This window comes from Antechinus flavipes, chromosome X (assembly GCF_016432865.1).
Source record: "Antechinus flavipes isolate AdamAnt ecotype Samford, QLD, Australia chromosome X, AdamAnt_v2, whole genome shotgun sequence".
NCBI lineage: Eukaryota > Metazoa > Chordata > Mammalia > Dasyuromorphia > Dasyuridae > Antechinus > Antechinus flavipes.
The window spans coordinates 4,620,800-4,646,647 of NC_067404.1; the positions used below are offsets into that span (position 1 = coordinate 4,620,800).

General features: G+C 39.1%; 3 long non-coding RNA genes across 3 annotated transcripts in view; 2 read left to right on the forward strand and 1 right to left on the reverse strand.

Annotated features, from left to right (window-relative positions):
* The window catches only part of LOC127542983 (uncharacterized), a 68,927-nt gene that overhangs the window by 12,440 nt on the left and 30,639 nt on the right, over nt 1–25,848 (reverse strand). The gene's annotated exons all lie outside the window — the stretch shown is intronic.
* Nucleotides 1–25,848, forward strand: part of LOC127542986 (uncharacterized) — a 67,338-nt gene that overhangs the window by 10,662 nt on the left and 30,828 nt on the right. The gene's annotated exons all lie outside the window — the stretch shown is intronic.
* On the forward strand, nt 532–11,111 carry LOC127542995 (uncharacterized). The gene is made up of 3 exons (XR_007949040.1): nt 532–867; nt 4,226–4,324; nt 10,501–11,111. It is a non-coding gene; the product is annotated as an uncharacterized LOC127542995 (long non-coding RNA).

Here is a 25,848-nt window from a genome sequence, read left to right on the forward strand (position 1 = left end):
ACTTTAGCCTGTAGCTTTCCTTTTGTGGCACTGCTCACCTGTGCTTTGCCAGCTTTGCTGTTTAACACCCCTGCCCCATCTGTCAGCAAACCGCCCCTAAGTGTCTTGGCCCGGTGATGTGATGTTCCTAGAAAGGAACAAAGAAATGGGAAATGCAGCCCAGGACATTTCTCCCAGTGAACGATGTTCTTCTGACATCCTATGAAGTCCTGGTCACTTTTCTCTGTGACTGTACCCCAAAATGATAAAAATGACTCAGCTTCAAAAAACCAAACAAACTTGTATTGAGTTAGCACCTTGTTTCAAGTTCTGGCCCATAACATTTACCAACTTCCATCAAAAAGCTTATTATACTATTAATGTCTTAGCCTTTTTATATTACATTAATCACTTCTATTTCAAGGATCTAAGATTTCATCAATATGAGCAGATGTCCTACTGGTGCAGAGCGTAACCACGCCATGCCCTAGTAGTTTGTCCTAATTACTTGTTGAGGTAACCCAAAAAAATCACTATCTGGTGACCCTCTTCTGGCAGTGTCTCTGAATCTAGATAGGTTGATGCTGTGATGGCAGATAGCCATTGCTGTGTGTTTTAAAGTTTGATTTCATTTGCGAGAATTTTCTCTCTTCTGGGTAACACCTCGGGATCACCCTCCCTTTATGATAAAGCACTTTATTAGTTATGTAAATTGTTCAGTCACTTGAGGAAACTGATTAATTTAATTTTAATAATGGTAATGATGGTGTTCAAAATTCTTTTGACAGGCAGAAACTCAACCATGAATATTCTCAGCAGTTCCTGACATTGTTTCAGCAGTGGGATCTGGATATTAAGAAAACTGAGGAAGAGGAAGCAAAATTAGCTGTTGGTATCATGCTTGGCATACTTGAGGGTTGATATGGTAGATCTAAGTATAGGAAATGCAGATAATTGCCTGGTAATAATTCTGTGAAGTGCAATAAGCTGCTCTTGTCCATAGCTTGCTCTGTTTTGTGGTCTTGTTAGCTGGGTTACACCCCAGAGATCCCGGCTCAGACTCGGCATGTACCCAGAAAAGCTAGTTTTCTTCCTTTAACGGATCAGCAATCGTAATCTGGGGATTGATTCATTTTCCTAATAGCAACCTGATACAAATATCCCCCCCCCCACTTTATAGATAAGGGAACTAAAGCTCAGGGAATTTTTAATGAATTGCTTATGGCTATACAGTACAGAATTGTCAGAGCCATAATTTGAACTCAGTGCTCTTTCTTTTGCATGTTTCTTTTTCATTTTATCATGGCTTCCTTCCCTCTTCTTAAAAAAGAGAGAGAGTACTTGAACTTCAGAGCTAAGTTTCGCAATGTCTTTAAATCACAATTTATGTGATAAAATACTTGAGGTTACCTTAGGTGGTCCATCTCTGATAATTTGTGATTTCATGCTAAGAGTGATAATGTTTTCTCTTTTAGAATAACAGACTTGATTGTATTTCCCATAGCACATGACACAGTCTTGCAAATGCATAAATATTTGTTGAATTGGCACTTTTAGCTACTGTGTATTTTTCTATATAATTCATTTATATTTAATTAACAGGCATACTGTAGCTAAATATTCCAACAATTCACATGATCAATAAATATATCAGCAATTTAACAAATGTGTAGCACTTATAATGTGCATTGGCTGTGGAGAGATACAAATGTTTATATGTAGCACTCTAAATTTTGCTAAACATTTTAAGTTTCATCTCATTTGATGCTCTCAAACTGGTGAGACAGGTGCTATTATAACCCCCATGTTACAGATGAGAAACTGAGAGTGGGAGGGATTGATTGAGTTGCCCAGGGTGATATAACTAGGAAGCGTCTGATGCAGGCTTCAGAACCAGGTCTTCTGGATTGTGTCTGCTCTATCTCCTGCACTACATTGTTTATAAAGAAGCCAAAACTCTTCACTTGGGAGTTTATGATTTCATGAGAAGATAAGCTCTGTACATAGGAAAGAAATAAGAGAGAAAGGTAGAAGGAGGGATTCATGAAATCTTATTTGTAAGAAGGCAAGGATGAGAAGCACCTGGCTGGTTGGAAAGGGGAGGAGAGGGACTTGTCGGCAAAAGGAACTTTGCGAACCAAGGTCTCGTAGCAGGTGGGAGAGTGGTTTGTGTTGGGAACCGTGAGCAGAGGGGCTGGCTAACGTGGTTTGGAGACTACAGGTTAGGACCGGCCACATATTCAGACATCTCCAGTGCTAGAACAAACAATTCAGCTCTGATTATTATTTTTAATTAATTTATTTTAATACACTTTGCTTTATGAACCATGGTGTGAGAGAAAAATCAAAACCAAAGGGAAAATCCATGGGAGAAGAAAAAAAACAAAAAACAAAAAGAAGCGAATATAGCATGTGCTGATTCACAATCAGTCTCCTCAGTTCTTTTTCTGGATGCAGACCACATTTTCTGTCCAAAGTCTATAGGGATTAATTTGGACCACTGAACCACTGCGAAGAACCAAGTCTTTCCTAGTTGATCATTGTACATTTTTGCTGTTATTGTGTACAGAGTACTTCCGGTTCTGCTTGTTTCTCTCAGCATCAGGTCCTGTAAATCTCTCCAGCCCCTTCTAAAATCAGCTTGATCACCATCGTTTATATAGAACAATAATATTCCATTGCCTGCATGTACCACAGCATATTCAGCCATTCCCTTATTCCAACGATGGGCATCTAATCATGTTCCAGTGCTTTGTTACCACCGAAAGAGCTGCTACCCACATTTTGGCACACGTGGGTCCTTTTTGCTCCTTTACAACAACCTTGGGATGCAGACGCAATATCCCAGTCGTGGCACTTCTGGGTCCAAGGGTAGGCACACTTTAATAGCCCTTTGGGCATCGTTCCAGATTGCACCCCAGAATCATTGGATCATTCCACCAACGGTACATTCGTGTCCCAAGTTTCCCACATCCCCTCCAGGATTTATCATCTTTCCCTGCCATCTTAGCCAATCTGAGAGGTATGAGGAAGTACCTCAGAGTTGTTTTAATTTGCATTTTTCTAATCAATAGTGATTTAGAGCATTTTTCTATGAATATAGATGGCTTAAATTTTGTCATCTGAAAATTGTTCATGTCCTTTGATCAGATCTGATTATTGTACCCGATTTGTGATTGTTTATACTATACTGTTGACCAGTTCTCACAAATCATAGCTCATTTCACGTCCTCTGTATCTTGAAGCTCTCTTCTAAACTAGGTTCCACCACATAATAACTGTTGTCAGCAATTAATAGTAAACCTATCGTTCGGTTTTTGTTTTTGTTACATGCTTACAGTAAAAAAATATACATATATGCGTGCCTGCATCCTAGAGGCAGTGAGGTGGTACAGTGGATACTGTTTTGAACCTGGAGTCAGGAGGACCTGAGTTCAAATGTGGCCTCTGGCATTTAATTGCAAGGTGACCCTAGGGCAGTCAATTAAATTCTCTCTAATAGAGGTCCTCATGTGTAAAATAAAAATAAGAGTCTCTTCATCTCTGGGATGTCATAAGGATAACATGTAAGTATTAGCGAAGCAAACCATAAGAGCTTCATAAATACTAGCTATTATTCTTATACCTTTATTGAGCACCCACTGTGTGCTGGAAAGATAGAAAATTTAGACATAACATGATTCTTACATTAATGAGATGTATAGGTTAGTAGAGAAATATGGCAAGCTATATGATAATAATAAAAACAATGCATGGTAAATACACAAAGAGGGGTAAACAACAAATAATATGCAGTTTGAATATGGAACTATTATTATTAATTAAAACTATGGGAAAGGCTTTAATAAAGAACTCATAGTTAACTTCCAATCTTTCCCTCTTTCCGACTTCCTTTTTTCTGTTGAGGGCACCACTATCATAGTCTCCTAGGTTTGCAACTTCTAAGTCATTCTCGATTCAGATAAAAATAAAAGAGAGGAATAGATTTTGGTGAAGGGGGAACCTTGTCTTTTTTGCTATTCAGGGGTTAAGATAATATTCATACCTAATCTTTCAGTATAGCGAAATTAGTTTTGTTCTTTTCTTTTTGATACGCTTTAAGAATTTTTTTATACTGATGGGTAAATAGAATATTAGGTTATGGTGATAATGAGTTTGCTACTATTCAGTTATTTAATTTAATGTTGAATTTCTTAGCCATAGTTTTCATTTTGTAAGATCATGGCTATCTTATTTTTGTTTTTAGAATATATTTCAACAACAACTAGAGATTTTTCAACAAGCCAGAATGATTCGGAGCCAGAGACTGAATGCGATTAAACACCTATATGAACAGTTCTCAAAGGTATGGTATATGCGTGATCTTCATACATTTTTAAAACTTAATTTCAACATCAACAGTTTACTGAATCGATGGAAAATGTTTACAAAAACTCTTATTTCAATACTTCATCATGTCCTGGAGTTTAGCCTTGTCATTCTATGTTGCTGAAGTACAAACTCTGACATTTTATGAACTCATATAATAGGAAATAATAACTGCCTATTGCATGCTAAGCTCTATGCTAAGCCCTGGCGAACAAAGGCAAAGAAAGGGAATCTATGCTCTGAAGGAACTCCGTGGTGGAGATAGCATGTGAACAACTGTATACAAAGAAGCTATAGGCAGGATGAATTGGAAATAATCAATAGAAGGAAGACACTAGAATTAAGGGACATTGGGAAAGAATTCCTGTGTTAGGTGGGATTTTAGCTGGGACTTGAAGTCAGGATGTGAAATGAGGAGGGAGAGTATTCCAGGCCATGAATAGGGCCAGTCAGAATGCCCCGTGGAGAGATGGTGGGTCTTGGATGAGAACCACCAAGGAGGTCGGTATAAGTGGATCGCAGGGCAGGGCAGGGGAGGGCAGGGAAGGGGAGGGCAGGTTATAAGAAAACTGGAAATATTGGGAGGAAGGTGCAGGTTATGAAAGACTGAATATCAGACTTTTAAAAAATTTGATACTGTAGTTGGTAAGCCACTGGTGTTGGTGTTTTTTTTTTTTATTATAGCTTTTTATTTACAAGATATATGCATGGGTAATTTTATAGCATTGACAATTCCCAAACCTTTTGTTCCAATTTTTCTCCTTCCCCCCACTCCCTCCCCCAGATGGCAGGTTGACCAATACATGTTAAATATGTTAAAGCATAAATTAAATACAATATTAATAGACATGTCCAAACAGTTATTTTTCTGTACAAAAAGAATTGGACTTTGAAATATTGTACAATTAGCCTGTGAAAGAAATCCAAAATGCGGGCGGACAAGAGTAGAGGGATTGGGAATTCTATGTAATGGTTCATAGTCATCTCCCAGAGTTCTTTCGCTGGGTGTCGCTGGTTCAATTCATTCCTGCTCTAGTGGAACTGATTTGGTGCATCTCATGGCTGAAGATGGCCACGTCCATCAGAATTGATCATCATATAGTCTTGTTGTTGAAGTATATAATGATCTCCTGGTCCTGCTCATTTCACTCAGCATCAGTTCCTGTCAGTCTCTCCAGGCCTTTCTGAAATCCTCCTGCCGGTCATTTCTTACAGAACAAGAATATTCCATAACATTCATATACCCCAATTTATTCAGCCATTCCCCAATTGATGGGCATCCACTCAGTTTCCAGTTTCTGGCCACTACAAAGAGGGCTGCCACAAACATTCTTATACATACAGGTCCCTTTCCCTTCTTTAAAATCTCTTTGGGATATAAACCCAGTAGTAGGTGTTGGTGTTTTAAAATCCGTTTTGACAGCTGAGTGACAGATGGACTGGAGTGGGGAGATCCTTGTGACAGGCAGTCTCACCAGTAGCTATTTGAACAGTCCAGGTGTGAGGGGATGAGGGACTGTGCTGGGATGGAAGTAGGGTCAGAAAGGAGGGGGCATGTGCTAGAGATGCTGAAGGTGACCTTGACAAGGTTTGGTCACAGCTTGGAAATGGGGGACCCAGAGGGTGTGAGCTTGGAGGTCTGGGAGAAGAGTGCTAAAGGAGAGGAGGGTCTGGTGGGGGGAGACCAGGAGTTCAATTTTGCACAGAGTTAAAATGTCCAGTAAGGACGTGGAAACACAAATGAGAACGAGCAGCGCCTAGAGCTGGGCAAGTAGATCTGAGGATCATTTGGTTGGAGTTTGGCAGCAGGACAAAGTCAGCTAAGTATAAAGGTTCAACAAAACCAAAGTAGAGGGCTTTGCTTGGTCCTCGTCAAGGTCCTTCTGTCCTTCTGGCAGGATTTCAGGGCAGCGAATTGTCACCCTTAGTTCTCCTCCTGCATGATTGTAACCGGATTCTTGTCTGCCTTTAGGGTTGCACTAGTATGTCCTTTAAATTCTTGGCTTGTTTGTCTTTATCTTCTTAGTCAATTAAGTTTCTTTACTTCCCTTTTGTATGCTTCCAGAACTGCTACAAATGTCATCACTTTAGAAAAATATTTAAGCAGAGTTGTAAAAGGAGCATAAAAGATTAGTATCAAAGCATCCATTAAACACCGATGTCCTTGTTAAAATACAACACCTTGCCCAAACCGTGATGGCTTCCAGGAGGCTGTACCTGTTCCAGTGAAAGGCAGAAGGCATTTGGAGGGGAGTATACAGAGCCTGCTGCTCTCAAAGATTTCTGTTCTCTCTCTCTCTCTCTCTCTCTCACACACACACACACACACACATTTCTGTGTCTGTCTTCTAGACTATGCATTGGACTACACGAGCAACATCTGTGGGCAGGTGGCACTGCTTGCTAGAAGGGCCCCTCCAAATGGGAGGTTAACAAGCAGGCTCCTATTCTCTTACTACTTGCGCTCCCCAAAGCTCAGTATTCTCTCTCAAAATCATCCCTGGGCAAAATCCACACTGATATATTCTCTGAATCTGGCTATCAATGCTCATTTATACATCTTATTCGTGAGTGAAAATTTATACTCCTTAAAAGATGTATGGAATATGTTGGAATATGTGTGAATTTACATCATAAACAGTGCAGATGAGCACATTGCAGAAATAACCCATAAATTTTCTACTTGCATAACAAAGCTCACCAGCTACCTAATAACTGGCCGTCACCTTATAACGACGTACAGCAAGCATGAGCACACGTGGTGATCGGACACGTAGCAAACAGCATGCATGGCAGCTTTGTTTACAGCTCAGTAGTTCTGAGCATGAATGCCATGATGCATTTTGTATAGATTTGATGGTGTAATGAAATGCACAGGTGCTGGGCCTTGTATGGCTAACATTTTTAGCACAGTTGGATAAAGGCATAGATGGCACGCTCATGAAATTTTCAGTTAACAATCTGGGAAGTGCTAAGACAGCACCCAGAACGATGTAAACAGGCTAGGGTCATTGAGTCTTAAGAAGGTGACATTCACTAGGGAGGAGAACCAAAAAGGCTCATGAGATCTTGAACTGTTTTAAACAGAGATGTAGCTTCCACTATAGGAAGATAGTAACGCCACTGTTCTATGCCTTTGTAAAACCTCATTCTTGAATATGGTGATGGGTTCTGGCTGCCACTGGTACAAGCAGTCTCTATAGTGCTTTCTCTGTATGCAGGGGGCATTTTCCATCCCAAGTTTATTAGAACTGCTGCGGATCCCTGGATTGCTGAGAAAAGCTGAGTCTGTCATAGCTGGTCATCACACAATCTCGCTGTTGCTGTGTACAGTTTTCTTTTTTTCCTGCTTCTGCTCAGTTCATGTTCTCAGCATCAGTTCATGTAAGTCTTTCCAGGCTTTGCTGAAATCACCTTGTTCATCATTTCTAATAGAAAGCTAGTATTCCACTGAATTTATATACTATCTCTTATTCAGTCATTCCCCAAATGATGGGCATCCATTCATTTTCCAATTTTTTATCATCACAAAAAGCACTGCTACAAATATTTTTATCCATGTGGGTTCCTTCTCCTCTTTTGTGATCTCTGGCACTGCTGGATCAAAGTGTATGTACAGTTTGATACCCTTTGGGCAGAGTTCCTAATTGCTCTCCAGACAGGTTGGATCATTCCACATCTCCACCAACAATACATTAGTGTCCCAGTTTTCCCACATCCCCTCCAACATTTATTATCTTCTTCATCTTAGCCAATGTGAAAGGCATGAGGTGGTGCTTCAGTTGTTTTAATTTGTATTTCTCTAATCTACACTGATTTAGAGCATTTTTCACATGATTATAGAGGCTTTTGATTTCTTCATTTGGAAGTTTTCTGTTCATAACCTTTGACCATTTGTTAATTGGAAAATGACTTTTATTCTTATAAATTGGACTCAGTTTATTTTAGAATTAGGGTCTTTATCAGAAATACTGACTGTAAAAATTGTTTCCCAGCTTTCTGCTCCCTTCTAACCTTGGCTGACCTGCTTTTGTTAGTGTAAAAACCTTTTAATTTAATTAAATCTGAATTATCCATTTTGCTTTTCATAAGGTTCTTTTCTTGTTATTTGGTCATAAATTCTTCCCTTCTCCAAAGATATGACAGGCAAATCATCCCTTGGTCTCCTAATTTGCTTATACTAGCATCCCTTATTCTTATGAAATCATGTACCCATTGTCTTGGCATAGGGTGTGAGATGTTGATCTATGCCCAGTTTCTGCCATACTGTTTTCCTAGTTCCCTAGCAATTTGTGTCAAATAGTGAGTTCTTATCCCAGAAGCTGGAATCTTTGGCTTTATCAAATAGATCACCTAGTCAATTGTATCTTTTATACCTAATGAATTTCATTGATCCACTATTCGGTCTCTCAGCCAGTGCCAAATGGTTCTGATGACTTCATAAAAGAGTTTGAGGTGTGGTACCGCTAAGCCCACCATCCTTTGCATTTTTTCATTAATTTCTTTGATATTCTTGACATTTTGTTTTTCCAGATGAATTTTGTTGTTTTTTCTGGCTCTGAAATAATTTTGGTCAGTTTCATAGTATGAGCAAACGATTATGTGATGTTTGGTTGGAAAACCCTGTGCCTGTTCCTAATACTTGTTCTTGTACCAAAATTAATACAGATTTTTTTCTCTTTAAGCTGCATACACACACACACACACACACACACATATATATGTATATATATATATATATCATATATGACATCTAATATATATTTATGTAATTTATATGTGGGTGCATATTATTATAGATTTTTGGGACATCCCGTATGTAACATGGATTGCCTCACAAGGTAATGGACTTCCCCTTCCCTTGCTGAGTTGTTTAGACAAAGGCCAGGTGACCGTTTGTCAGACCTATTGTAGAAGGGATGCTTTTTCAGGTATGCTCAACCTGTGAGGCCCCTTTGAATTTTGAAATGATGTCATTTAATTTGAACTGTTTTGGAATTTGTGTTGGAATTGGTTTCTAGGGAGAATGGATAGAATTCTAAGCCTGTGGTCAAGAAGTCCAGACTTCAAATGGGGCTTCAGACACACCTCCCTCCCAGGGGCATTGTGAGATTCAAATGAAGGAATAATTGTTAAGTGCTGAACACATAGTAAATGCTTTATCTAAATGTTAACTTTTTAATAATTTTTTTCTTGATACAAAGTATTGCTGGGAAAATCTTCTACTACATCATCAGGACCTTTGTAATTTGGCAGGGATGGTTGAAAATGATGGGTAACTTGGAAGGTTGTCTGCAGATATATGCTTTGGGAAACCTTTTTGTAAAGTCCGGGCTAGCTCCCTGGAGGCCCCAAGTACAACTGGAGTCAGGATAAGTAAAGTCCTTGGTCTTTAGGGGGAGAAGTGAAGGAGACAGACAAAATGCCACCAACCGCTCTCCTCCTCGTCCTGCCAAAAAGTGAGTCTGGCTTGTCTCACACCACCCTCTAATCCTTCCTGCAATTATCTGTATACACCAAACATCAAGCCACCATGGAACAGTGAGAAGGGCCATTTTTCCAAACATATACTAATCGAATCATTGTCTAATAGGTAATTAGTCTTAAGTGCTCGGTTGTGTGATTCAAGCACACCCTTTAAGAGTTAAAGCCCTTTACACCTTTTCTTATTCCCTTCTCCCCTAGCATGTCACATAATCTTAAATACTTTGTAGTAGGTCTGAAAAATACTACTTTACTGTGTGTGTGCATCTCTTTCATGGTATATTAATGGTTTAAAAATGGGACGAATCTTTCAGCTGCTAGGTTTCTTTATATCCCTTGCATAGTTGTTGCACTGCTATTAGGTGACATTAAAATGTGTTCCCACTATGGCAAAGTTGGTTCTTTTATCCTTGCTTATTATTCTTCACCGTGTTGCTTGGAGGATAGGACCTTATATATATTAACAGTCATAATGGAGTTTTCTTAACGCGATTCATTCAACTCTTGTCTTTTTCACCCAAGAAGGTAAGAAGAGGCTTCCCTGCCAACGCATTTATTTGGCAGAGAATTGTGTGTATTTGAATTGAAAGTTAATTCTAGAAGTGAATTGTTAGAATTTAGAAGATCCAGGTAATTTTTAATAATCGATATTGGCCTTTTATTTTGTAGAATTTGGAAGACTTGGAAAAGAACCAAGCAAGCTTTTTTATAGTTGCACAAGAGGAACTACAAGAATAAAAGGCCATGTAACCAAAGAATATTATGATAGACATTGTAAGTAATGTGGTATATTGTCAACTGAAAAAATTAAGATGAACTCATTATATATTTCTTTCATCAAATAAAAGAGTATATTAAAATCACTTTTAATGTATTAAACATTTCCTTTTGTATCTCCTTTTCTGTAACAACAACAGCAAGTATTGGCAAAGAATTCAAAAAATATTTTTAATGCATGTTGTTCTTACGGCTCTTTGAAGAAAGAATGTGGACCTCAGAAATATGGTACAGTTACAACCATGAGCTAAAGGAAATGCAGATATTTACTGTGACTTAAGAAAGATGGTTTAAAAGATTATTTGTTGTTACATGGCTTGTTTATCATTGCAAGATCTTCTGTGTTATATTGACTGAAAATGCCTCGAGGAGTAATAATAAATAATAAATTAAAATATACACCCTTAATTCCTTTTCAGGTCCTTTGGGATTAGTGAATTTTTCCTTACTGTTATCGGTTAAAAACTCATGGTTCCCAATAATAAAGATTTAACTGAATTTCACCTTTCGGCCTCAATAGGTCTTTTTAGCTGCAAACATACTAACCACCTCAACTGCTAATTAACCAAATACAGAGAAACATAAATGTATATACATATACATACTCATGTTTTATTTAACATACAAATTTTGTTATCTGTACATTTCCGTTCTATAAACAAGCTAATGAAACTTAGAAATTAGAAATAGAAACTTAGAAATAGACTGACTCGAACTATATTTTTCAAAGAAATCAGTTTTTGTTCTATAATAAACAAAACAGCCAAAAAAGTAATTCATTAGTGTGAAAGACTGAACAGAGCATGTGAACTTCAGTTCTAAGAAATGAAAATTATAATAAAGTAATATGTTCTTGGCAAGAATTGACAATATTTCATAATTTTAAAAGTCAGTGCTGCTATTTAACATTCTTGGGGTATTTCATACCTGCCTTTATACAAAAACAAGTATTTTTCAAATTAATATTTACATGAAATATATGTAATTTTGATTTTACATTCTTATTCAAGATTAAGCAATATTTCACCTATGTTGTTTTATTACATGTAGCACATGAAATCTGCAGTCACATTTGGATTTAATATATGCAGAATTAGCACATGCTTGAAAACCATTTGTTTAGGAAGCAGAGCAGAGACGTGTCTTTATCTGAGCTCTCCCAGCTATCCCTCAAATCAACACCAAATCAAACCTCTGAACTAGTTTTGGAGTGATAGAACCCACAAATATTTGTAGTGTAACAAATTTCTAGCATAAGATATCTTTGGAGAACTTTAGAAAAGGTCTTTTTCAATTGGGCACGGAGGGAGGGGCCAAGCACAGAGAGCCCAGGGTGATCTGGTAATATAACCAGAGGAATCTGCAGCAATGTTTCTACTCTGTCCTGGTTGCAAGCAGATTGTCTGCAAAACATCCAACACAAATACAAAAGGCAAATAGTGAGCCCTAAACCCCCAGAATATCATGGGACCTGGCCATGCATCCCCCAAGCACCAGAAGGTAGTTGCACAGACCCAGCTCAGCTACTGTCACCTTTAGAGGAAGCTTGGACAATCTCTCCTTTGTCCTAAAAGCTTATTAAGAAAATGAGCAAAAAAAATTAAGACCATAGATAGATTTTATGTAGAAAAATGGATCTCAAGATCTGAGATCATCTCCAGGTGAAACCCCAAATGAGTCCCCATCTTGCAGGGCTCTCTTGGAAGAATTCAAAAAGGACCTTAAAAGAGAGTTAGAAGAAAAACCGGAAAGGCAATGAGAACTTTGCAAGAGGGTTTGGAAAAGGAAACACAGAAATTACCTGAAAAAAAATCCTTAAAAGTAGACTTAGTGAAATGGAAAAAACAAATAACTCCTTATAAAATAGACTTGACGAAATAGTAAAAGCATATCCGTCCTTACAAAATAGATTGGACAAAATGGAAAAAGAAAACACCTTGACAAACAGTGTGGTGTTCTCGTCTTTAAAACATAATGGTTCTCTCTGAGCAGGTTTCTTGGGGAGGTTTTCTGGAACCAGCCTTAGTTTCAGTTCAGTGTAATAATCACCTTAAATATAGCCAGCTGATAAAATCCAAATGTTTATTTTCTCCTTCCTTGATTCCACGAGCTCTTGTAGCTTGTCCTTTGCTTCTGCCTCTGCTTTCTTCAGCCTCCAGCCAGCACAAAGGTGGAAGATGGAATGACTCTGACTCCACCTCCGAGAGTGGGCTTGTGGGCTTCTGTATCTCCCAGAGTGCTCTTTGGCCCTGAGAGCTTCTTGCTTATATGCTGTTCACTGAGTACACACCAATATCACTGGGAAACCATTATTTGTTGTAGGATTAAATCAATTCTAAACTAGATTTAAACATTGTCTCTCAATTCCACTTAGTACCTTGTTTCAAGTTTTGGCCCATAACATCTGCTTGTAGGATCAGATCAATCATACTGAACCGTGCTAAATTAGATAATTATTGTCTCTGTCAATTCTAATGACTTAACAGTTTGTAAGGATGCCAACAAAACAGAATTTGTGAAATGGAAAAAAAATCCATTGAACAAAACAACTCATTTAAGAATTCAATGGTCAAATACAAAAAAAAAAAAAAAAAGATAAAAAAAAACTTGAAGAAAATAATTTTACATTTTTTTCTTTTTTTTTTTTGTTTTCCTTGACTGATTCTTGTTGTCTCATTGAGTCATTCTTTTCCATTTGTTCAATTATGAAGTTTAGTGAAATATTGTCTTCATTTACTTTTTTTACTTTCTGTATTTGTCCAAATGAATTTTTAAATGAGTTGTTTTGTTCTATGGGATTTTTTTCCATTTCACAAATTCTGTTTGTTAAGGAGTGATTTTATTTTGCTGTTTCACAAATGCTATTTTTCTGGGAGTTTTTTCTTTTTCCATTTTATCAAATTATCTTTTGATGAATTATATGTCTTTCCAAACCCTCTTGCAAAGTTTCCATTTCCTTTCCCCATTTTTCTTCTAGCTCACTTTTAAGATCCTTTTTAATTTCTTCTAGGAGAGCCTCGTGCGATGGGGATCATATTATATCACTTTTGGGGGCTTCATTTGGAGACAATCTGCTTTTAGATCTGCTTTTAGTCTCCTCAGGATTCGAAATCTGCTCTTCTCTTTCACCATAAAAACTATCTGTGGTCAGAGTTCTCTTTGCTTTCTTACTCACTTTTTTAAAAAATTGGAATCTGCTTTTAGGGCAGGCGATGTTTTCCAAGCTCTCTCTACAAGCAGTGCATTCCTCTACAAGTGGCCACGACTGTGCTGGGTCAGTACTGATTCCCTCCCTGTGCTGGGTGGGCATGGCCAGGTCCCATGAGATTCTGGCACTTCAGGGCTCACTATTTGCCTTGTGTGTTTGTGTTGGATGCTTTATAACTTCTCTGCCGATCTACTGGCTTGCAATGAGGGTAGAGTGGCCAACACTACTGCAGATTCCTGTAGATTCATCCCCTTAGATCAGGGGTCCTCAAACTTTTAAATAGAGGGCCTGTTGGAGGGCCAGGCTGTAGTGAAAACAAAAACTTTGTTTTGTGGGCCTTTAAATAAAGAAACTTCACAGCCCTGGGTGAGGGCGATAAACGTCCTCAGCTGCCGCATCTGGCCCACAGGCCGTAGTTTAAGGACCCCTGCCTTAGATTCTCTGCCACATGGAGTCCGCCCTGCTCCACAGAGTCTGCACCACCCTGGGGCTCTGCATTGTCTGTGCTGCCATCTGTGCTCAGCCTGCTTGTGCTTGGCTGCCTCCCTCCCGTTTCCAATTGAAACAGGCCTTTCCTGGCAATCTTCAAAAGTATCTTCGCCGGTAATTTGTTGCACTCCCACTATTCCTGGATTCTGCCATCCAGAACTGGATTTGCTAATTAGTCTGAAGGTTGTAGCAGAAGGTTAGAAAGAAATGTATGTCCTCTTTGCCATTTTGGCTCCCCATTGGATTTTTCATGTCAGATGTTTCCTCCCTGATCCATTATTCACTCAGCAGTCAAAAGGACCTATCCAATCCCTTGGTCAATTAATCCTTTCAGTAAATGCAGTGGTTCCCCAATTCAATTAGGATGTCATAGAGACCCTTCTGTTTGTCACTGAGAGTCCTTTCAAACCTGGCTAGATCTTACCTTTACATCCTTATTCTATACTACTTGATCATGATACCATTAATCAGTCAACATTTCCTAAGTGTGTATAGTGTGGCAGGCAAAGTGCTCCGCCCTGGGATTCCCAAGAAAATTTTCTTCTTTCAAGGAGCTTCAGTTCTAAAGGAGAGACAACAAATACATACAGACTTCATACAGAATAAATAGCAAGCATTGACCATGTGAAGGCACTAGAATTAAGAAGGTTTAGGAAAGACTTCTCAAAAAGATAAGATTTTAGTTGGAAGGGAAGCAGATGAGAAAGGAGAGCATTCCAAGCAATGGGGACCACGAGAGAAAATGCCAGAAGCTGAGAGATGGAGGGTCCTGTTTGTGGATAAGCAGGGTACCAATGTCACCGGTTCAAAGCCTGAGGCGCAAGAAGTCTGGAGAGATAGGAGGGGGCCAGAGCCCTTCAGGAGCAAAGTTTTCCTGTTTCCTCTTCCTCACACAAGATACTTGATTACCCATCTACATATCCCTGCAAAGGCTGTCTCCCATGACTCCTACAAAGTAGGCATCTAATGAATGCTCACTGATCAATTAATTGACCTTCAAGAACATAGCACTCTTTCCCTGACACGTGGTCTCTGCAGTTTCTGAAATATTTAGACTTGGGTCAAGAAAACCATTCTAGAAACTCCAGTATCTCTCCTGTACACCTGGAATTAAACAGAGCCTCCAGTCGTTGCCTTTTAAAGATCTTGAGAATTTAGCTATATGCTACTTGGTTAGTTATATACTGTTCTCTTCCATGGGTTTTACTGTAATTGCCTGCTTAGTTTTAATTTCACATGACTCTTCATTTCCAGAAATCCCTTACGACTGGCAAAACGTGCCTGGCGCATAGTAGGTGATCAATACATGTCTGCTGAATTGAATGAGATTGAAAGTATATGCATATTAAAAGCTTGTTCACCAATTACTTGCCTTTGCGGAACATTACGTGTTTTCTTTCACTGACATCTTGTGTTCAAACAGGATACTGCAATGTATTTTAAAATTTAGGACAGGGAAAAATACTAAGGACATCCTATTATGCCTATTTCTTAATATTACACTTAGATGAATTCCACAGTGTAATTGTATTTATTTCAACCTGTGGGACAGTTTTCTCCAGGTTAAATGGCAAAGAAGGGCGATAACTGAAGTGAGTAACGAATTCCTTCAGTGTGCATAGGAAACGAAGCCAAATCATCGGTATTGAAATGACCCAACAAAGTTCATATGGAAAACAAGAGGTCAAGAATTTCAAGGGAATTAATGAAAAAAAATCAAATGAAGGTGGCGTAGCTGAACCAGATCTAAAATTATATTATAGAGCAGCAGTTACCAAAACCATTTGGTATTGACTAAGGAATAGATTAGTTCATCAGTGGAGTAAGTTAGGTTCAAAGGACAAAACAGTCAAGGACTATAGCAGTCTAGTGTTTGACAAACCCAGAGACCCCAGTAGAACTTACTGTTTGACAAAAATTGCTGGCAATATTGGAAACTGGTATGACAGAAACTAGGCATCGACCCACACTTAACACCGTACACCAAGATAAGGTCAAAATGGGTTCATGCTCTAGGCATAAAGAAGGAGATTATAAATAAATGAGAGGAACACAGGATAATTTACCTCTCAGACCTGTGGAAGAGGAAGGAATTTATGACTCAAGAAGAACTAGAGATCATTATTGACCACAAAATAGAAAATTTTGATTGTATCAACTTGAAAAGTTTTTGGGCAGACAAGATTAGAAGGGAAGTAATAAACTGGGAAAACATTTTTACAGTCAAAGGTTCTAATAAAGACCTCATTTCCAAAATATATAGAGAATTGACTCTAATTTATAAGAAATCAAGCCATTCTCCAATTGATAAATGGTCAAAGGATATGAACAGACAATTCTCAGACGAAGAAATTAAAACTATTTATAGACATATGAAAATGTGCTCCAAGTCATTATTAATCAGAGAACGCAAATTAAGACAACTCTGAGATAGCACTACCCACCTGTCAGACTGGCTAGAATGACAGGGAAAGATAATGCAGAATGTTGGAGGGGATGTGGGAAAACAGGGACACTAATACTTTGTTGGTGGAATTGTGAATACATCCAACCATTCTGGAGAGCAGTTTGGAACTATGCTCAAAAAGTTACCAAACTGTGCATACCTTTTGATCCAGCGGTGCTACTACTGGGCTTATAGTAAAGAAGGGAAAAGGATCTGTATGTGCCAGAATGTTTGTGGCTGCCCTCTTTGTAGTGGCCAGAAACTGGAAACTGAGTGGATGCCCATCCATTGGAGAATGGCTGAATAAATTGCGGTACATGAATATTATGGAATATTATTGTTCTATAAGAAATGAACAACAGGATGATTTCAGAAAGGCCTGGAGAGACTTTCATGACCTGATGCTGAGTGAAACGAGCAGGGCCAGGAGATCCTTATATACTTCAATAACAATACTATATGATGATCAATTCTGATGGACCTGGCCATCTTCAGCAATGAGATGACCCAAATCAGTTCCAATGGAGCAGTAATGAACTGAACCAGCTACGCCCAGCAAAAGAATTCTGGGAGATGACTAAGAATCATTACATTGAATTCCCAATCCCTATATTTTTGCCTGTCTGCATTTTGGATTTCTTTCACAGGCTAATTGTACAATATTTCAGAGTCCGATTGTTTTGTACAGCAAAATGAGGGTTTGGTCATATATATTGATTGTGTGTCTAATTTACACTTTAATATATTTAACATCTACTGGTCATCCTGCCATCTAGGGGAGTGGGGGGAGGGAGGGGAAAAATTGGGAACAAAAGGTTTGACAATTGTCAATGCTGTAAAATTATCCATACATATAACTTGTAAATAAAAAGCTATGAAAAAAAATTAAATAAAATCCCCCCCCAAAAAAAGAAATTACCTATTAAACTCTTCATGATTGCAAAGATCATCTGATATAAGACAAGAACTTATAATTGTAGAGACACCACTGGTTTGCTTTCACCCTTACTTTCACTTCATGCAATAAAATATTGACACAAATCACTCACAAGAGCAATATTCAGAGAAGACAAATTCAAAAAGTAGGGTAATACTTTTGAAGGCAATTTATGAAAATAATATCAAATCAGAGTGAGTCTTGGCCCTTATCAAATGAGGCATGCAGGTAAATACTGGCTTTGGTGAGCAGGGTTAGAAAATTGAAAAGAAAACCCTGGGAACTGATGAAGTCAGTAAGTGTGGCTACAGCTGTAGTCATTGTCCTAAGTAGCTGGGCTGGGATTCCAGTCTAGCTCCTCTACTCCCAGATGTTAAATGATTGCCATCTGTCTCCCACTGTTATGCTCCATCTGAACAAAGCCATATTTCTCTCTGGTTGTGTCTCTTTCCCTCTTTTCAACTCTGTTTCTGTCTCTGTCTCTCTCTTTGGCACTTTGCCTCAGTTCTCCCTCTACCAGTCATTCCATGACCCCGCATTTAGGGATGAAAAATTCAGAGACCAGTCAGTTCCATCCACCACTTTTACAGAGGAGGAAACTGCAAACCTCAGAGATCCGGCGATTTTGTGAGAGGGCACAGCTCAGAAGTGTGTGGGGCACATTCGAACCTGGGTTTTCCTGACACAAATTTCAGTTCTGTATCCTGCTGCTTTCTGTTCTCTCATATTGCTAAGCTCCTCTCATCTCTCTAGAAGTTTTGAGATGGAGGTATAAGGAAAGGAGTGGCTTTTCTATTTAACAAGAAAAAGAACATCCCCTAAGTGGAACAATTCTGCTGCTGAGCACTCACTATACCCTTATTGACCTGAACTGATTTCTTTGTCTTCCTGCCTACATAATACTGCCACGAGAGATTTGGAAGGATTTACACACAGCTTACGTTATGAGGTAATAAAAGGTATAAAACCATCATTTAGCACCAAAGGTGATGCAAATCTGTGGGCATCCTATCATGGAAACAAGAGAAGGCAATAATACTTCTGCAGCACAAGGGGCCTAAGGAGACATGGCCACTCCAACACCCTCTAAGTCTCCGGAAAACCTTCTGTCTACCAGGGTCTGAGGGGATTGCCCCATCTCCTGCTCCCCCCGCTCCACATATCTGAGGATTACCCCAGGCATCAGTGTATCAAGTCCTGTCATCAAAGAGCAAAAAGACAGATTGTGTATAAATCAAGTCCCAGGACCATGGCAACACAGAAAAGCTGCTTCTTTCCGCAGCTACTGTGCTAAGTAACGGAGCAGAATAATGGACCGCATGAGCCCAGTTGTCCTTTCCGGCAGGGTAACCCATCTCCAAACCCCCCAGAGCCCTGGACAGTGAGCCTGCTATGCTTAGAAAAGAGCTGAGGTGAATTTCCACAGAGTATTCTGTTCTGCTTTGCCTTCCAAAGCCTGACAGAGAACAGAACAGGAAAATCTCCCAGAACTTTGTTTTTGTGGAAGACTTGCAACAATTAGGAAAGACTTCTTAGGGTAAAAAAAAGAAACAAAAAACTTGAGAAAGCGCTGAAGAGATGATGGCCAAAGGAAATCTGAAGAATCAGTTCCAAGGTCATTGGCTTTTAAGTCAGTTGCTCTAGAAAAATCCCTGTTGCGCCCTGACTACTTGTCCAGCACAGGGCTTGGTTCTGTGGAGAGGGAAAGGGAGAGAATGAGACAGAGGAAGAGAGGATGAAGGAAGGAGCAGCAGAAGTGTTGTCTCAGCTCGGCTCCAGGACTCACTGAGTTTGCTCTTTTGTGCTTCCCACTGCCCCTCACCTCGGAGTCAGCAACTTAGACACTGCTTTTTGATAACAGCATCTTTACCTGCTCACAGAAAGAGAAAGTGAGGTTGGGTAAGGAGGCCATTTTTGGCAGAATGGAAGCAGCTTGGACTGGGAACCCAAGAGGCCCAGGTGCAAGTTCTGCCTCTGTCTCTGATGACCTGTGTGGGCCGGAACAGGCCCCTTAGGGCCTCTGAACTTCCTTTCCCAGATCATAAAATGAGAAAGTTCCATTTGAGAACCTCTGCGCTCTTTTCAGCATTCCTATGCATGCCTTTAAGCAAGTCACTTCTCTGTGGACCTCAGTGTCTGCATCTGTAAACTGAGTAGGTTGCATATATACCCTTTGATAGCCCTTGAACCTTGCCCAGGACCTTTAACAAATCAGCTTGGGAACAAGAGGGACATTGAACTATATGGTTTCTGAGGTCCCTCCCATCTCTAGACCTAGGGGCCGGTGGATCCCCTGAAGGCCTCAAAGGCCCGTGTGGAGAAAGAACCAAGGCCGCAGGGACACACCACCCATCTGAGAGTGCTGGTAGTGCCTGAAGACAAAGATGGCTTGGTTGAGAATGGCGTGCACCAGAAGGAGAGGGAGAGAGAACAGGGTCCAGGGGCCATGAAAGCCTGATTTATTTAGTGCTATACCAATCAGACTTCCAAGAAAATATTTTATTGATCTAGAAAAAATAACAACAAAATTCATATGGAACAATAAAAAGTCGAGAATCTCAAGGGAATTAATGAAAAAAAAAATCAAATGAAGGTGGCCTAGCTGTACCTGATCTAAAATTATATTATAAAGTTGTAATTTAAATATTACTACTAATAAAAAGAGGCAAGTATTTTAATGGGATTATTTTTTTAAGTATTCATTTTGAAATTAAAGACAAAAGAGAGAACATTTCCGTAAACACAACACAGTATAAACTGAAGATTCAGTATAAAACCATGAATTTCCATTTCATGTTTTTTACTTACATAATGGCATATGAATGTATCTAGTTATATATGTGTATGATTATAGAATAATAGGTATGTACTTACACATATATGTGTATGTGCTCAAATATGTGCGTAAATGTATGTGGGTGTAGGTGCATATATATTGATATATGTGTCTTAGGTGTATATGTATTCTGTGTATATATAAATACACTCACATAAATCAGCACTTAAAGGTAGCCTTGTTGGCCAGCAAGGGGGGAAAGAATAAAATACATATATCAGAGATGGAGGGGCCCTTCAAGCAGGATGACAAGTTAAGGGGCAGTGAGCACAAAGGAAGTTGAAGATTAGTGCTTGAAGGGACCTTGGATCATAGAATAGCAGAACTGGAGTGGCTATTAAACGATAACAGAGCACAGATGGCTGGTTTTTAAGGTGAAGGGCCTGAAGCAAGGAGATAGGAAATAACTTTTTGAGGAATCACAGCCCCAAATTACAAGGTGAAGTCCTAATAACTAGTGTAGGGCTCTTTTTTTAAAGATGGCTTTTGGGGTCAGACATCACAGCCAGCTTCCTCTTCAAGAGAGGGTGAGTTCTTAGGCTAAGTGACTAAGGACATTTGTCTTAGCTGTTTTGCAAGAGCCCTTTAAGAAAGGCTTGTCCCACTGATTCTCTTTTGCACGTATTTTTGTTCCTCTCTTCCAGTTTTTTTCATGTTTTTCTCATGCTTTTTTTCTGGTCAGTTGGTGATCCTAATGGAGCCTTGGCCTCTAGGTGGAGATTTCAGTGGGAACCTGACATAGGACTGATGATCTTCACAAGAGTGTCTCAACATTGCTCTTCTTTTCTTTTTTCCTTTATTTTTTTGGTGAGGCAATTGGGGTTAAATTGACTTGCCTAGGGTCGCACAGCTACTATTAAGTGTTGAGTGTCTGAGACCAGACTTTTACTCAGGTCTTCCTGACCTCATGGCCAGTGCTCCATCCACTGTGCCATATAGCTGACCTAGTATTTTTCTTTATAATGTTGTTACTGCATCATTTCTTCTTTATTTCTGCTCACTTCAGTCTGCATTACTCTTCTGATGTTTCTCAGAACGTGACCCCATTTCATTCTTTAGAGTGCAATAGCATTTTTTAAATAACATTTTTCCATTTACATTTAAGAGTAGATTTTAATATATATTTTAAAATATTGAGTTCCAAATTTTCTTCCTTTCTTTCCACCTTCCTAACATGATAAGCAATTTGATGTAGGCTCTATATGTACAGTCATGTAAAACCTATTCCCATATCAGTCAGGTTATGGAAATAGAAACAGATGAAAAGAAAAGAAAATAATTCATAAAAAAGAAAGTTTAAATATGATGCTTTGATCTGTATTCATACTCCATAGGTTCTTTCTCTGGATGTGAAGAACATACTCCCTCATGCTTCTTTGTAGCAAACAGATCATTGTGTTAATGATAAAAGCTAAGTAATTCATAATTTACTGTAGTATTCTCTTTTGGCTTTTCTTGGAGGTCTCTGGGAGCAGCTTCGTTTCAGTTCAGCAATCACCACAAGTGCAGCCAGGGGTTAAAGTCCAAATTCTTTATTGTCTCCTTCAAAGTCTTGTCTCCTTTCCTGGGGCCCGGTTAGCTTTCTTAGAGGACTATCTCTCTCCTTGGTTCCGTGGGCTTGAGCTCCTGCCTCCTTCTCTGGCTTCTGAATCCCCCGACTTCAAAGGTTTGTGCTTCAGCCTGCAGCCACCACAAAGGTGGACAATGGAATGAATGTCTCAGCCGTGGAGAGCTTCTAGTGCTCTTGTCATTTCTGGCCCTGAGAGCTTCTAGCTTATATCCTCCACACTGAGTACAAACCAATCATTATATCACTAGGAAACCATTATTTGGTAGGATCACATCAATGCTAAACTAGATTTAACCATTGTCTCCTCGATTCCACTTAGCCAATACCAAATGGTTTTGGTGACTGCTGCTTTAAATTATAATTTTAGATCAGGTACAGCTAGACCACCTTCATTTGATTTTTTTTTTCATTAATTCCCTTGAGATTCTCGACTTTTTATTGTTCCATATGAATTTTGTTGTTATTTTTTCTAAATCATTAAAATATTTTCTTGGAAGTCTGATTGATATAGCACTAAATAAATAGATTAGTTTATATATTATAAAGCAGCAGTCACCAAAACCATTTGGTATTGGCTAAGAAATAGATTAGTGGATCAGAGGAAGAGAGGATGAAGGGAGGAGCAGCAGAAGTGTTGTCTCAGCTCGGCTCCAGGACTCACTGAGTTTGCTCTTTTGTGCTTCCCACTGCCCCTCACCTCGGAGTCAGCAACTTAGACACTGCTTTTTGATAACAGCATTTTTACCTGCTCACAGAAAGAGGAAGTGAGGTTGGGTAAGGAGGTCACTTTTGGCAGAATGGAAGCAGCTTGGACTGGGAACCCAAGAGGCCCAGGTGCAAGTTCTGCCTCTGTCTCTGATGACCTGTGTGGGCCGGAACAGGCCCCTTAGGGCCTCTGAACTTCCTTTCCCAGATCATAAAATGAGAAAGTTCCATTTGAGAACCTCTGTGCTCTTTTCAGCATTCCTATGCATGCCTTTAAGCAAGTCACTTCTCTGTGGACCTCAGTGTCTGCATCTGTAAACTGAGTAGGTTGCATATATGCCCTTTGATAGCCCTTGAACCTTGCCCAGGACCTTTAACAAATCAGCTTGGGAACAAGAGGGACATTGAACTATATGGTTTCTGAGGTCCCTCCCATCTCTAGACCTAGGGGCCGGTGGATCCCCTGAAGGCCTCAAAGGCCCGTGTGGAGAAAGAACCAAGGCCGCAGGGACACACCACCCATCTGAGAGTGCTGGTAGTGCCTGAAGACAAAGATGGCTTGGTTGAGAATGGCGTGCACCAGAAGGAGAGGGAGAGAGAACAGGGTCCAGGGGCCATGAAAGCCTGATTTATTTAGTGCTATACCAATCAGACTTCCAAGAAAATATTTTATTGATCTAGAAAAATAAACACAAAATTCATATGGAACAATAAAAAGTCGAGAATCTCAAGGGAATTAATGAAAAAAAAAATCAAATGAAGGTGGCCTAGCTGTACCTGATCTAAAATTATATTATAAAGTTGTAATTTAAATATTACTACTAATAAAAAGAGGCAAGTATTTTAATGGGATTATTTTTTTAAAATATTCATTTTGAAATTAAAGAGAAAAGACAAAAAAAGAGAGAACATTTCCGTAAACACAACACAGTATAAACTGAAGATTCTGTATAAAACCATGAATTTCCATTTCATGTTTTTTACTTACATAATGGCATATGAATGTATCTAGTTAATATGTGTATGATTATAGAATAATAAGTATGTACTTACACATATATGTGTATGTGCTCAAATATGTACGTAAATGTATGTGGGTGTAGGTGCATATATATTTATATATGTGTCTTAGGTGTATATGTATTCTGTGTATATATAAATACACTCACATAAATCAGCACTTAAAGGTAGCCTTGTTGGCCAGCAAGGGGGGAAAGAATAAAATACATATATCAGAGATGGAGGGGCCCTTCAAGCAGGATGACAAGTTAAGGGGCAGTGAGCACAAAGGAAGTTGAAGATTAGTGCTTGAAGGGACCTTGGATCATAGAATAGCAGAACTGGAGTGGCTATTAAACGATAACAGAGCACAGATGGCTGGTTTTTAAGGTGAAGGGCCTGAAGCAAGGAGATAGGAAATAACTTTTTGAGGAATCACAGCCCCAAATTACAAGGTGAAGTCCTAATAACTAGTGTAGGGCTTTTTTTTAAAGATGGCTTTTGGGTCAGACATCACAGCCAGCTTCCTCTTCAAGAGAGGGTGAGTTCTTAGGCTAAGTGACTAAGGACATTTGTCTTAGCTGTTTTGCAAGAGCCCTTTAAGAAAGGCTTGTCCCACTGATTCTCTTTTGCACGTATTTTTGTTCCTCTCTTCCAGTTTTTTTCATGTTTTTCTCATGCTTTTTTTCTGGTCAGTTGGTGATCCTAATGGAGCCTTGGCCTCTAGGTGGAGATTTCAGTGGGAACCTGACATAGGACTGATGATCTTCACAAGAGTGTCTCAACATTGCTCTTCTTTTCTTTTTTCCTTTATTTTTTTGGTGAGGCAATTGGGGTTAAATTGACTTGCCTAGGGTCGCACAGCTACTATTAAGTGTTGAGTGTCTGAGACCAGACTTTTACTCAGGTCTTCCTGACCTCATGGCCAGTGCTCCATCCACTGTGCCATATAGCTGACCTAGTATTTTTCTTTATAATGTTGTTACTGCATCATTTCTCTTTATTTCTGCTCACTTCAGTCTGCATTACTCTTCTGATGTTTCTCAGAACGTGACCCCATTTCATTCTTTAGAGTGCAATAGCATTTTTTAAATAACATTTTTCCATTTACATTTAAGAGTAGATTTTAATATATATTTTAAAATATTGAGTTCCAAATTTTCTTCCTTTCTTTCCACCTTCCTAACATGATAAGCAATTTGATGTAGGCTCTATATGTACAGTCATGTAAAACCTATTCCCATATCAGTCAGGTTATGGAAATAGAAACAGATGAAAAGAAAAGAAAATAATTCATAAAAAAGAAAGTTTAAATATGATGCTTTGATCTGTATTCATACTCCATAGGTTCTTTCTCTGGATGTGAAGAACATACTCCCTCATGCTTCTTTGTAGCAAACAGATCATTGTGTTAATGATAAAAGCTAAGTAATTCATAATTTACTGTAGTATTCTCTTTTGGCTTTTCTTGGAGGTCTCTGGGAGCAGCTTCGTTTCAGTTCAGCAATCACCACAAGTGCAGCCAGGGGTTAAAGTCCAAATTCTTTATTGTCTCCTTCAAAGTCTTGTCTCCTTTCCTGGGGCCCGGTTAGCTTTCTTAGAGGACTATCTCTCTCCTTGGTTCCGTGGGCTTGAGCTCCTGCCTCCTTCTCTGGCTTCTGAATCCCCCCGACTTCAAAGGTTTGTGCTTCAGCCTGCAGCCACCACAAAGGTGGACAATGGAATGAATGTCTCAGCCGTGGAGAGCTTCTAGTGCTCTTGTCATTTCTGGCCCTGAGAGCTTCTAGCTTATATCCTCCACACTGAGTACAAACCAATCATTATATCACTAGGAAACCATTATTTGGTAGGATCACATCAATGCTAAACTAGATTTAACCATTGTCTCCTCGATTCCACTTAGCCAATACCAAATGGTTTTGGTGACTGCTGCTTTAAATTATAATTTTAGATCAGCTACACCAAAGAACGAACACTGGGAAACAAATGTGAACTATCTGCATTTTAGTTTTTCTTCCCGGGGTTATTTATACCTTCTGAATCTAATTCT